General features: G+C 38.5%; 2 long non-coding RNA genes across 2 annotated transcripts; both read left to right on the plus strand.

The window, feature by feature from the left end:
* Positions 1-4,519: 4,519 nt before the first annotated feature.
* Positions 4,520-5,081, plus strand: LOC122033311. The gene is made up of 3 exons (XR_006126490.1): positions 4,520-4,675; positions 4,770-4,852; positions 5,062-5,081. It is a non-coding gene; the product is annotated as an uncharacterized LOC122033311 (long non-coding RNA).
* A 7,095-nt stretch (positions 5,082-12,176) lies between these two features.
* On the plus strand, positions 12,177-12,703 carry LOC122033487. The gene is made up of 3 exons (XR_006126560.1): positions 12,177-12,268; positions 12,363-12,445; positions 12,655-12,703. It is a non-coding gene; the product is annotated as an uncharacterized LOC122033487 (long non-coding RNA).
* Positions 12,704-14,278: the final 1,575 nt, after the last annotated feature.

Below are 14,278 nucleotides of genomic sequence, written 5' to 3' on the forward strand. Positions count from 1 at the left end.
GACGGGTCCGAACCCGAATCGAGCCACGAGTCCGCACTCGTTTCCGAAGGTTCCGAAGAGGTATACCTAAACTTAAATCGTAAATTCTTTAGAATTATCTCGTGTTTAAATAAAAAATTAGTTAAATTGAAAAATAAAAATAAATCGCTTCTTGAGGAAAATCAAAACCTCAAGGAACAATTAAAAAATTCGAATCCAACTCAAGATCGAACACTTGAGGAGGAGAATTTATCATTAAAAAATGAAATTAATAAGTTAAAAGAATTGTTGGAAAAATTCACAACAAGATCTAAAAATTTAGATTTAATTCTAAATAACCAAAAGGCATGCTATAATAAAACCGGACTTGGATATAAGTCAAACTCAAACAAAACCTTTAAATCATTATTAACCCAACACAAAGCAACTAAACAAGCTTGGGTCCCGAAAGCATGCTTAACCACGCAAGTAGGACTTAGTCAATTCTATATACCTAAAGATAAAATACATTATATAAACTTGAATAAATCAGATCAAAAACTAAAATATAAATCTAAATTAAAATCAAAATTCAAAACTCAACAAAATTTAGATTATCACCAAGTTGATTATAACTATCGACACAAACCCAAAATCTAAATTAATGGCCAATAATTCAGGGGGAGGCTCCAGAATAGCTGGCACCTCCAAAACTAACCTACCCGACAGGGTAACCCAAAACAAACTAACCCATCAGGGTAATTAGGATTAGTTAAAGAGAGACCAAGTTTAACTTGACTCATGGTACTGGTGAAGTTTTTGGATGATAGTACGTTAGGGAAGCTTGGGCATAGCATGTCTAGAAAGATATGGCTTCGATCTGGTGCATTTGGCCAAGTGGAACTGACCGAAGCTACCCTTAAACGAATCCTAACCAGTTAGACTAAGATTTAGTACTAAGTTCCGTGGATAGGACTATTCGGAAAACTTCGAAAGGTTGGTTACTTCTAATGATGTCCATGTGACTCACCAAGCTTAGAAATTTATCCGAAAAATGCCTATTTGTGGAAACCAAAACTAAGTCTGAATCTAACACACGTTAAACCAAAAATCCATAATTAAAAATCTAATTTCATCTCACAAAATCATAGGACTCCCTGATTGATAATATAGATCGGGTGAGATGAATAAGGATTAAAAATTATTTTCAAAATTTTAACTTAAAAAAAAATTATTTTCAAAATTTTAATTTTAAACTTAAAAATTATTTTCAAAATTTTAAACTTAAAAATTATTTTCAAAATTTTTAAACTTAAAAATTATTTTCAAAATTTTAAACTTAAAAATTATTTTCAAAATTTTAAACTTAAAAATTATTTTCAAAATTTTCACTTAAAAAAAATTATTTTCAAAATTTTAAACTTAAAAATTATTTTCAAAATTTTAAACTTAAAAATTATTTTCAAAATTTTAAACTTAAAAATTATTTTCAAAATTTTAACTTAAAAATTATTTTCAAAATCTTAAACTTAAAAATTATTTTCAAAATTTTAAACTTAAAAATTATTTTCAAAATTTTAACTTAAAAATTATTTTCAAAATTTTAAAATTATTTTCAAAATTTTAAACTTAAAAATTATTTTCAAAATTTTAAACTTAAAAATTATTTTCAAAATTCTAAACTTAAATTAATTTCAAAATTTTAATTTTAAAACTTAAATTAATTTCAAATTTTAATTTTAAAATTAATCTCAAAATTTAATTTTAAACTTAAATTAATTTTAATTTTAAAACTTAAAATCAATTTCAAAATTTTAATTCTAAAACTTAAAAATTAATTTCAAAATTTTAATTTTAACTTAAAAATTAATTTCAAAATTTTAATTTTAACTTAAAAATTAATTTCAAAATTTTAATTTTAATTTAAAAATTAATTAATTTCAAAATTTTAATTTTAATTTAAAAATTAAGTTTAATTTTAACTTAATTTGAAAATTTTAATTGTAACTTAAAAATTAATTTCAAAATTTTAATGTTAACTTAAAAATTAACTTCAAACTTAAATTAATTTCAAAATTAATTTTTTTTTTAAAAATAATGATTGATTAAAAATTGATAAACTGAGACTAACATAAAAATCCTATTTGTTGTAGGAAACCAAGTGGATTTTGGACAGTGGTTGCTCCAAACATATGACTGGAGATCACACCAAGTTCACTCAATTAACCTACAAAAGCCTAGGAACAGTTGCCTTTGGAAACAACGGTAAACTCAAGGTAATTGGTATAGGTAATATTGAATTAAAAATAGATTTCATAATTACAAATGTTCTACTTGTTGAAAATTTTAAATACAATCTTCTGAGCATAAGTCAATTATGTGACACTAGGTATAAGGTAAAATTTCTATCTACAGAATGTTTGATCAAACATCTAGATAATCCAACTATAAGCCTAAAAGGCTTTAGAAAAGACAATATTTATGCCATTAACTTAACCACTTCTTCAGTCAAGTGTTATTTAACACAAAAAGAAGAAACCTGGTTATGGCATAGAAGAATGTCACACACACATTTCAGAAACATAACTAAATTAAATGGTCTAGTTAGAGGCTTACCAAAATTATCTAACTTAGATTTAACGATATGTAATGCTTGTCAACAAGGCAAACAAACAAAATCTACCCACAAACCAGTTAATGAATCCCAAACCAACTCAGTCCTAGAACTTTTACACTTAGACCTATTTGACTCCCATGAAGTTAAATCAATAAATGGAAGTCTATACTGTTTAGTTATAATAGACGACTATTCTAGGTTCACTTGGGTCAAATTCTTAAAAAATAAAGATGAAACCTTTGAAATTTTTACAAATTTCTGCAAACAAATTGAAAATGAAAAAGGCATAAAAATCAAAAGAATCAGAAGTGATAATGGAGGAGAGTTTAAAAATCATAATTTTGATAAATTTTGCCTTGAAAATGGCTATCATCATGAATTCTCTTGCCCTAAAACTCCCCAACAAAATGGAATTGTAGAAAGGAAAAATAGAACTTTACTTGAAGCATCTAGAACTATGCTAAACGAATACAATTTACCTAAATATTTTTGGGCAGAAGCTGTTAGTACAGCCTGCAACACTAAACAAAAAACACAATAAAACATTTTTTGAAATATTTTACAACAAACAACCTAATATAAAATACTTTAAGGTATTTGGTTGCCCAGCCTTTATCCTAAATACTAGAGAACACTTAGGCAAATTCACTTCCAAAATAGAAAATGAATTTTTTTTAGGGTACTCTCTGAATAGCAGAGGCTACAGAATTTATAATAAAGTTACCTTAAGAATTGAGGAAACCACCAATGTAAAATTCAAAGAATCCAATCAAAACCTAGAACAAGCCCAACCTCAACCAGTTGACCCTGTTCATGAACATATCAATTCTGAAGGAACAAACCAAACCCAAAATCATGAAGAAGAAGAACAACTACAAGAAAGTCAACCTTCTAGAACCATAAGAGTCAACCCAAACCATCCTACTGATCAAATAATTGGTGACCCAGACCTTAGGGTCCAAACAAGGTCATCTTTCAGAAACCTAAGTCAAATCTCGTTAATCTCAAATATTGAACCCAAAACTGTAGCTGAATCCCTACTCGACCCAGACTGGGTCATAGCTATGTAAGAAGAATTAGCTCAATTTGAGCGCAATGAAGTTTGGGACCTAGTACCTCCACCTAACGATAAGAAAATAATAGAAACCAAATGGGTATTTAGAAACAAGTTAAGTGAAACTGGAGAAATTACTAGAAACAAGGCCAGGTTAGTCGCCAAAGGGTTCAGTCAAGTTGAAGGACTTGACTATGATGAAACTTATGCCCCGGTAGCTAGACTAGAGTCCATGTAAAATACCGGAAAAAATGACGATTATTAATAAATGAATTTTCCGAAATTTTTGGAAATTTTTTCTGGAATTTTTCGGAGCTTGTAAGGACGAGTTGACGGGGATAAAAACAGGGCTCGGAAAAGCCTGTTTAGGCTACCCTGTTTTAATGAGGAAAAGTTTTATTTTTCTTTTCCTTTTTCTTTTCTTATTCTTTTTCTTTTCCTCCGGTTTTTATTTGTCGCCGTTCACTCCTTCCCCGCGTGCCCTAAGCCCCCTCCTCGCACTCGAGCCATCCCGACACCGCCTGCCTTTCTCCTCCTCTGCCCTAGACCTTTCGCCGACGCTGAGCCACGCGGCCTCGCCACACGACAACGGCGCTGACGATGAGCATCCGCGTGAGATCCGCCGGCAACACAGCAGCCATCGCCGGCCGATTTTCACCGCTCCTCCCCGTTGCACACCGCGAGCCGACCTCTCCTCTACCCGCCGCCGCTGTGCCCTAGCCTCTGCCCCAACTCCAGCGACGCCGACTTCTTCCTCTGTGCCGAGCCCTAGCACTGTGCCCCTTTTTCTTCTTAGCCTCTCCTCCTTCGCACACCGTTGAGCGTCGCCCGACATCTACTGGCGCCGACGCTGAACCACCGGTCACAGGACCACCAGAGGTGATCGCTCTTCCTCTGGCCGGCACTTGAGCCATCGCCGGTGCCCTAGCACCCTGGTTACTGCCGTCCCTCAGTCCGAGCAGAGCCGACCCTTTCCTTCTGCCATAGCCGAGCCTCACCCCTTGCATGAGTTGCTGCCTCGGGTTCTACCGAGCCTTTGGTTTATGGTAAGTTGTTGGTTTAAAGACTGTGAATTTAATGTAAGGTTTGATTCCCAGAGGTGAATGTATTGACTACGAATTTTGGGTGTTTGATGTATAGGTCAGTGGTTAAATCTAGTACCAGCCACAGTTTTGGCAACGGGTGCATCCTCGACAAATTAACGACAAAGTATACGGATTTGGGTGAGTTTTGGAATTTGGTAAATTGCAGGCTTGTGATACGTTTTGTGGTGAATTAGGATTTACATGGTTAAATGTTGTTCACCTTGATCGTTAGGGTTAATCTGAACGAAGGAAATATTTAGGGTTTTGCTCTGAATTGTTGTTAAGGATTTTATTTAGCTATTCGTTTGGAGTGTAGCTAAATAAAAAGATTTATTCGTTTGACACAGGACTTTGATTCGAGACGAGTATTTCGATTTGTCGGACTGGACTATTTCGATTGGAGGCGGGTACTTTTGACTTATTGTCTTTGATATGCTTAGTAATTAAATTAACAAGATGCATTAATTGTGTTTCTTACTTGTTTCGGATAATCACTGCCCAATACATGCTACCTGTTGATTGATTGTTTGTTTACATCTTGTATGGATATGTACCTGATTCCACATGCTCATGGGTAGTGATATAACCATATTTTACCATGTCAGGACCTAGGTTTGATACCTTATATGATCAGATACCTTGATATGATTCATTCGCTTTGGTGCACATTATGATATGTCCGAGATTGGTTTAGTATATTATCATGTTTAGTGACATGCACCATTCGCATGATTGCATCTGAGTGATTGATTGCTCCTTTATTGTCGAGCACTTTGCCGGTTTCATCGCCGGTGCTCCGTTGTGACGCTCATGGGTAGCGGGACACTGCGTGGTAGCACGTCAGTTTGACTCTTCGGTGCTCCGTTGATCCGCTCATGGGTAGTGTGACGCAGCGTGTAGCACGTTAGAGATTCCTCTCCGTCATAGCATCGGGAGATGAGAGCATTGCGCCCCCATTTATGATTTGGGGTAGAATGCGTATGTACTCGACAAAGATCCGTCCACTCGATCACCATCGGGAGTAGTGTTGCAGAGTGCACGGTTGTCACCCTACCCACTCGGTCCCACCGTTGTTGTGAGTCGGCTGCGTCCGGGGTGACCATGACATTGGCATCATATGCATGATGCATTTATTGTTGTGTTTGTGTTTGTTGCACTTATATGCGCATATTGCTTGGATACCTTGATTGACATGCATATGGGTCTTCTATACCTTTTACTGTTTGTCCTTTTACCGGGTTCTGGTTAGTACAGATTCTCTCCTGTCTTCTTTGGTTTGTAGTTACCTTTATTTTTATCAGGAGACTGTACGCATGATTAGTGCTAGGTGTTATTTCTTTACTTTGCATATCAACTGTACCTGCTGAGTGTTGGACTCACCCCGCCTCCATTGTTGATATTTTCAGGTTGATGCTGTCAGGAGAGAGTTCCAGTTGCTGGTCCCTGCAGACCTCGAGGATGTGATTGGTTTTTCGTTTGGTTTCCTTTTCTCTTCTAGATCATTTGAACTTGTTATGTTCTGGATTTATTTACTTATGGACATGGTATAGATTTTATTATATCGATGGATTTGGATTTGATTTTTATTCTACTACATGCCTGCCTGGATGGCAGAAGAGGTGAGTTCGTCGGATTTGAGCTTTACGAGTGTAGTGGAGTAGGGTGGATTTCGAGTCAGAGTATTACTATGTTGTTTTACTGTTTAATTATCTTAACTGCGTGGTTGTGACAGCCAGAGGCTGAATACATATATAAACTGCGTGGTGATTGATTTTGTTTACTGTTATTATTCCAGCCGCCTGTGGCTGAGGTATATGAGATGTAGAAAAGTTTCAGATTGTCCACCATACAGGGGAGATGTTGCCGAAATTTTCTCGGACAGGGACTCCTCTGGGGGCGTGACAATTTAGTGGTATCAGAGCATAGGTATACGAACTTTTGTTTTCGTATTTTTGATGTTTGGGATAACCTGATACCAATTTATTTACTTGGTATCAGAGCGCCAAGTTTAGCAATACTTGTTGGATTTTTGTATTTTGGATTTTCGGGATTTATCTGATACCAATTTATTGGTATCAGAGCAGGTTATGGATACCTGCTTTTGGTGTTTTGGAGATTTATCGGATACCTGTTGTTAGTATTCTGGATATTTGGGTTAGCCAGGTTTGCGAGTCAAACTGGGCATTTTCGGATTTTCGATATGGTTATGTTTCGGATTTCCGTTTCGGATTTATTTGGATTTCCGGCGATGTTTCTCGTTCGGAGTTTGAGGTCAGAAGTTGGGGACTGGACAGCGATGGAACATCTCCAGACGGCAAATAGGTATGATGTTTATTTTATGATAGTTAGGACAACTATTAGCACTTATCTTTATTACCTGTCTGGTTGTTGTAGCTCATATTACATATGATGGGTTATCCATTGAGCATGATTGACCTTAATAGATATCAAGGATTATTATCTCTAGTGATTTTCTTATCATAGCATCAGTAGTTTTATCTTCTGTTACTACTAGTAGGAGATGGAGGCACATACCAGTCTCTGCTATTGTTAGTTGGGTAGTGGATGACACTTACCTATTCCTGTTGACTTAGTCAGTTGAGTTTTTATACTCATATCTTTTGGATATTAGGGTACCCGATACGATGAAAATTGTTTATTGGGGAGTTACCATGTTTGATCATTGTTGAGAATGGTTTGAGGTTGAGGGATATTGTGAGATCAGATATTTTGATGTGTTGATTTCTAATGATTTAAGAGAGTAAATGTTATGTGGTTTTGATGATCTATTAGTGGATAACCATTTTGATGATTTATATTTGGGTTGTCATTGATGGTGACATAGTGAGTGTCATTTATGATATTCACAGGTTTGATGATTATGGTTGGTGATCAGATTATAAATTGGGTGCTGGAGAGTTTTATGGTTGAGTGTGCCCATGAGATTTTAATATATCTGGTTAGTTGTGGTTATAACAGGATGATAAAATTGATATTTGCTTCCTCTGATATGGGACTATAAGGATAAATAATGATTGATGTTTTGAATGCTAACTTGCCCTCATGGGGAGTAGAGATTTATTCATCTGATATAGTGTGGGCTGATGTTTTTGAGGATGAAGATGAGGGTGTCTCGATGATATTGAATTCTAGTTTTTTCTTTTGGGTCGTACACATTTATTCATATGATATTATGTGGATTGACATTCTCTAGTTTGAGATGATGTATTAGTGTTGAATTGACCCATGAACTGATTTAGTTATTTGATAATGTAGTATACCATTTGATCGTGGTTTGATATACCTTAGTTGCTTGTGGAGGATTAAGGTATTCTTGATTAGTTAGTAGATGAATGATTTAGTTTTGTTGGTTGATCAGTAGAGGATTGTCATACTCTATTTTTAGAGGTTTGAACTTTTAGGTTGTTTGTGCTTAGTTATGTATCTAGAGCACATTTGAGTACATGCTTTGTACTGACGTGGAAAGGACTGATTTAGCCATATATCATTATTGGCTTGGATGGGTTTAGAGGATCGATGTATCCTAGTCCGTGAAGACTTTGACTGTGGACTGTATATACCTGGTGGGATAACTTAGAGGGTGCATTGGGATATGTGACCCCACTGATGCAAGGAAGTGTAGAGCAAATTGCTTAACACTTATCGGATATAATCGTTACTAGTGTATTCTGGGAGAGTACATTTAGATTTATGATGATAAAATTTTTTTTTCCCCATTGGATATAGTCTAGGTAGCATATGGCATTGACTTGCAATGTTATACCAGGGTGTGTATACCTTTCTTGTCCGATACTAGTTCCTTTGAACTTAGAGCAGGGTTGTTACTGGATGATTAGGCTACTTTATTTTGGGTTACTTTTGAGTGATGTATTCATGCTTGATACATATGCATGAATCTTGTTTAGATGTACCCGTAATCCATGAGTGTTGGTAGCATAAGGTTGGTCTCTTTGATTGAGTTGGTATGCTCATTTTACATGTCTATGTTGCATGTAATTTTGATTGTTATGTGTTGTAAGAGTCTTGTGGAAGACTGTCGATTTGCAAATAGTATATGTATCCATGTTCTGATATGGTTTGTAGGTTTCTTATGGATCATAGCTATGTAGTTCGGTGTATGTATCGGGAGGTATTATTGAAGATGTCTTGTTGATTAAATCCGAGATGTAGTATAAGTACATCGGTGGTGTTTTGATGGAGGCATTTTGTCGATTTAATCTGAGTTGTGATATGTACATATGTGTTTGGTGTGGTATTTGAGGTATCTTTTTGATTATGTTTGATTTGTGAGCGCACCTGGATTTAGTATGCTTTATTGGAAGTATATGTTGGTTATACTCTTGACATAGGTGTATATATGTCATATGAGTGTTGTTCGAGGTGTATTGTTGATTTTACCTATGTTGATTTTGTACACGGGTTCGGTATGCATTGTTGGAGATATCAAGATGATTTATACCTATGTTGTGAGTATGTTTGGTGTATATTAATTGGAGGAATATGTCGATCATACATATGTTGTGTGAGCATGTGTGCTAGGTATATATTGGTAGCAGCATGATGATTTTACTTATGCTGAATGCAGAATGTGGAGTGACTGCATTATGTCATTTGTTGGATTAACTCATCAACTAATTCTTCTATCAGGGGATAACCCACTAGGATACTGATAGAGTTGATGATGGATTTGCTTAGTTTACTAGGTTGTTATAGCCTAGGTTAACCACAGTGATTTGTGGTAGAGAGATCTTGTACAGTCTCTAGCTGGATAGTTAGGTGCCTTTGGGTACTTATATATTATTTTGTGGTGGAGCGTTGCTCCCACATATTACGGATTACTGGTAGCGGAGCATAGCTCCTATATTTATTGCAGATACCTATTTCAGACTATTTGTGGTAGAGCGTTGCTCCCACATATGTGATGTTTCCTGTGATGGAGCGTTGCTCTCACACTGGAGGATTTATTCTATGGTGATTTATGTTATTGTTGATCAGATTTTTGACTTATTATCATAGATCTTATGGTTAGAAATGTCTGTGATACGGACATTGTGTGTTTTGGTTTTTGGCCATATAGGCTTACAGAGACTTGATGATTTTGGTATTTCCAGGACGTTTGGATCAGATTCCATTGTCTTTGTAGACGATGATGTGATCTATTACGAATCAGCGGTGAGTCACGCACATCATCTTTGCATAGGATAGAGATGTTTCGATGAGAATATCTATATACGAAGTTCAGTAGTGCGTTTTGGGTTTGTCTTATGTGAGATGTTTGAGCCACACGGTCACCAATAGGAGTATACCGTGGTTTCACATGAGATCGAGGTTGTTACCGTTGGGAGTAGACAGAGTCTATACAGGAAGCTCGTAACTTCCTCCGTTTGGTTCGATATTTCTGGAGATACGTTGAGGGTTTCTCACGGATTGCTACGCTACTTACACGCCTGACCATGAAAGGTGTGAAGTTTACTTGGATTGAGGATTTCAAGACCAGTTCCTAGGAGCAGAAGCGGAGACTAATGTCGGCTTCGATTTTTGGTTTTTACCTTCTGGAGAGGATGGATTTGTCCTCTACACCGACACGTTTCTACAGGATATGGGTGTTGTTCTAATGTAGCACGGTAGAGTATTCTCATATGCTTCTCCGTAGTTGAAGGAGTATGAGAAGAAATACCCAGTTCATGATCTGGAGTTGGCCGCTATTATTTTTGCCCTGAAGATTTGGCGGCATTACCTGTAAGATATTACATTGAGATTCTCACTGATCATCAGAATTTTAAATATCTGATTACTTGGAAGGAACTTAATCTTCGATAGAGGAGATGGATGGAGTTCCTGAAGGATTATGAGTGTACCATTAGCTATCAACCGAGAAAAGCTAATGTGGTTGCCGATGTACTTGACCAGAAGTCCAAAGGGACTTTAGTTTGCCACCGAGTAGTGGTAACAGACTGGATTTAGGGTTTCTCCGAGTTAGACTTTGAGGAGCAGGGACAGACAGAGCAGGGTATTTTTGTTACCATAGTTGCTCAGTCGTTAATCTGGACGAGAATCCGAGAGGCCCAGTTGTTGGGACCTCATAGAGCTCAACGTGAGGCAAAGTGGTACATACTATCAGACAGAGGATGTTAGAGGCATAAGACTGCCAGAAGGGTTACGCTGACCGGAGTGGGAGACTCTTAGAGTTCTCCATTCGTGACCAGGTATTTTTGCGAGTTTCACCCAAGAAAGGGGTGAAGAGATTGGCCTCAGAGGTAAGCTAGCTCCGTGATACATTGGACCTTTCCAGATCTCGGAAAGGATTGGAGCAGTAGCTTACTGGTTGGCACTATCGCCGTCCCTGGCAGGCGTCCACGATGTATTCTACGTATCCATGCTGAGGAGATACGTACCCGATCCGACGCATGTGTTGACAGATATTCCAGTTCCCTTTAGCCTGATGCTACTTATGAGGAGGTTCCGATACGGATTCTCGATCAAAAAGAGCGTCAGTTGCGGAATAAGACTATCCGGCTAGTTAAAGTCGGATGGCAACACCATTCGGATGAGGAGGCTACTTGGGAGCTCGAGGATACGATCCGAGCTCAGTATCCCCATCTTTTCACTTGAGGTATGTGATTTATTTACCGTTCAACATTTATTATTGTTATTTGTTATTAGTACTTGCTGATGGTAGATACTGAAATTTGGGGACCAAATTTTTATTAGTGGGGGAGAATGTAAAATACCGGAAAAAATGACGATTATTAATAAATGAATTTTCCGGAATTTTTGGAAATTTTTCTGGAATTTTTCGGAGCTCGTAAGGACGAGTTGACGGGGATAAAAACAGGGCTCGGAAAAGCCTGTTTAGGCTACCCTGTTTTAATGAGGAAAAGTTTTATTTTTCTTTTCCTTTTTCTTTTCTTATTCTTTTTCTTTTCCTCCGGTTTTTATTTGTCGCCGTTCACTCCTTCCCCGCGTGCCCTAAGCCCCCTCCTCGCACTCGAGCCATCCCGACACCGCCTGCCTTTCTCCTCCTCTGCCCTAGACCTTTCGCCGACGCTGAGCCACGCGGCCTCGCCACACGACAACGGCGCTGACGATGAGCATCCGCGTGAGATCCGCCGGCAACACAGCAGCCATCGCCGGCCGATTTTCACCGCTCCTCCCCGTTGCACACCGCGAGCCGACCTCTCCTCTACCCGCCGCCGCTGTGCCCTAGCCTCTGCCCCAACTCCAGCGACGCCGACTTCTTCCTCTGTGCCGAGCCCTAGCACTGTGCCCCTTTTTCTTCTTAGCCTCTCCTCCTTCGCACACCGTTGAGCGTCGCCCGACATCTACTGGCGCCGACGCTGAACCACCGGTCACAGGACCACCAGAGGTGATCGCTCTTCCTCTGGCCGGCACTTGAGCCATCGCCGGTGCCCCAGCACCCTCCTTCCCGCCGCCCCTCAGTCCGAGCAGAGCCGACCCTTTCCTTCTGCCATAGCCGAGCCTCACCCCTTGCATGAGTTGCTGCCTCGGGTTCTACCGAGCCTTTGGTTTATGGTAAGTTGTTGGTTTAAAGACTGTGAATTTAATGTAAGGTTTGATTCACAGAGGTGAATGTATTGACTACGAATTTTGGGTGTTTGATGTATAGGTCAGTGGTTAAATCTAGTACCAGCCACAGTTTTGGCAACGGGTGCATCCTCGACAAATTAACGACAAAGTATACGGATTTGGGTGAGTTTTGGAATTTGGTAAATTGCAGGCTTGTGATGCGTTTTGTGGTGAATTAGGATTTACATGGTTAAATGTTGTTCACCTTGATCGTTAGGGTTAATCTGAACGAAGGAAATATTTAGGGTTTTGCTCTGAATTGTTGTTAAGGATTTTATTTAGCTATTCGTTTGGAGTGTAGCTAAATAAAAAGATTTATTCGTTTGACACAGGACTTTGATTCGAGACGAGTATTTCGATTTGTCGGACTGGACCATTTCGATTGGAGGCGGGTACTTTTGACTTATTGTCTTTGATATGCTTAGTAATTAAATTAACAAGATGCATTAATTGTGTTTCTTACTTGTTTCGGATAATCACTGCCCAATACATGCTACCTGTTGATTGATTGTTTGTTTACATCTTGTATGGATATGTACCTGATTCCACATGCTCATGGGTAGTGATATAACCATATTTTACCATGTCAGGACCTAGGTTTGATACCTTATATGATCAGATACCTTGATATGATTCATTCGCTTTGGTGCACATTATGATATGTCCAGAGATTGGTTTAGTATATTATCATGTTTAGTGACATGCACCATTCGCATGATTGCATGCTGAGTGATTGATTGCTCCTTTATTGTCGAGCACTTTGCCAGTTTCATCACCGCTCGTTGTCCCAGACGCCATGGGTAGCGGGACACGCGTGGTAGCACGTCGGTTGACTCTTCCTGCTCCGTTGATCCGCTCATGGGTAGTGCGACGTGTAGCACGTTAGAGATTCCTCTCCGTCATAGCATCGGGAGATGAGAGCATTGCGCCCCCATTTATGATTTGGGGTAGGAGTACGTGTGTCGACAGGATCCCGTCCACTCGATCACTCATCAGGAGTAGTGTTGCAGAGTGCACGCGCAGCTCTACCCACTCGGTCCCACTTGTTGTTATGAGTTGGCTGATTGGCGTCGGTGACCATGACATTGGCATCATATGCATGATGCATTTATTGTTTGTGTTTGTGTTTGTTGCACTTATATGCTGCACATTGCTTGGATACCTTGATTGACATGCATACAGGTCTTCTATACCTTTCGGACTGTTTGTCCTTTTACCGGGTCCTGGTTAGTACAGATTCTCTCCTGTCTTCTTCGGTTTGTAGTTACCTTTATTTTTATCAGGAGACTGTACGCATGATTAGTGCTAGGTGTTATTTCTTTACTTTGCATATCAACTGTACCTGCTGAGTGTTGGACTCACCCCGCCTCCATTGTTGATATTTTCAGGTTGATGCTGTCAGGAGAGAGTTCCAGTTGCTGGTCCCTGCAGACCTCGAGGATGTGATTGGTTTTTCGTTTGGTTTCCTTTTCTCTTCTAGATCATTTGAACTTGTTATGTTCTGGATTTATTTACTTATGGACATGGTATAGATTTTATTATATCGATGGATTTGGATTTGATTTTTATTCTACTACATGCCTGCCTGGATGGCAGAAGAGGTGAGTTCGTCGGATTTGAGCTTTACGAGTGTAGTGGAGTAGGGTGGATTTCGAGTCAGAGTATTACTATGTTGTTTTACTGTTTAATTATCTTAACTGCGTGGTTGTGACAGCCAGAGGCTGAATACATATATAAACTGCGTGGTGATTGATTTTGTTTACTGTTATTATTCCAGCCGCCTGTGGCTGAGGTATATGAGATGTAGAAAAGTTTCAGATTGTCCACCATACAGGGGAGATGCTGCCGAAATTTTCTCGGACAGGGACTCCTCTGGGGGCGTGACAGTCCATTAGAATGTTACTAAGCTATGCAGCCCATAAAGGATTCAAACTATACCAAATGGATGTCAAGTCT

This window comes from Zingiber officinale, chromosome 11B (assembly GCF_018446385.1).
Source record: "Zingiber officinale cultivar Zhangliang chromosome 11B, Zo_v1.1, whole genome shotgun sequence".
NCBI lineage: Eukaryota > Viridiplantae > Streptophyta > Magnoliopsida > Zingiberales > Zingiberaceae > Zingiber > Zingiber officinale.